We start from the raw sequence: 203 nt of genomic DNA on the forward strand, positions 1-203 counted from the left end.
AGCTGCTGCTGCTGCTGCAGCAATGCCTAAGCCCGGCGATCGATGGCGGGCCTCTGGGGGCCCCGCTGAGGGGCCCCTCGATGCAGCAGCAGCAGCAGCAGCAGCAGCAGCAGCAGCAGCAATGCTGCTCTTCTTGCTGCTGCTTCAGTTTAAAAAAATTAAAATATAATAATAATAATAAACGCAAAAATCCCTACAAACAA

This window comes from Eimeria mitis, genomic scaffold (assembly GCF_000499745.2).
Source record: "Eimeria mitis Houghton genomic scaffold, Emh_scaff7509, whole genome shotgun sequence".
Classification (NCBI taxonomy): domain Eukaryota; phylum Apicomplexa; class Conoidasida; order Eucoccidiorida; family Eimeriidae; genus Eimeria; species Eimeria mitis.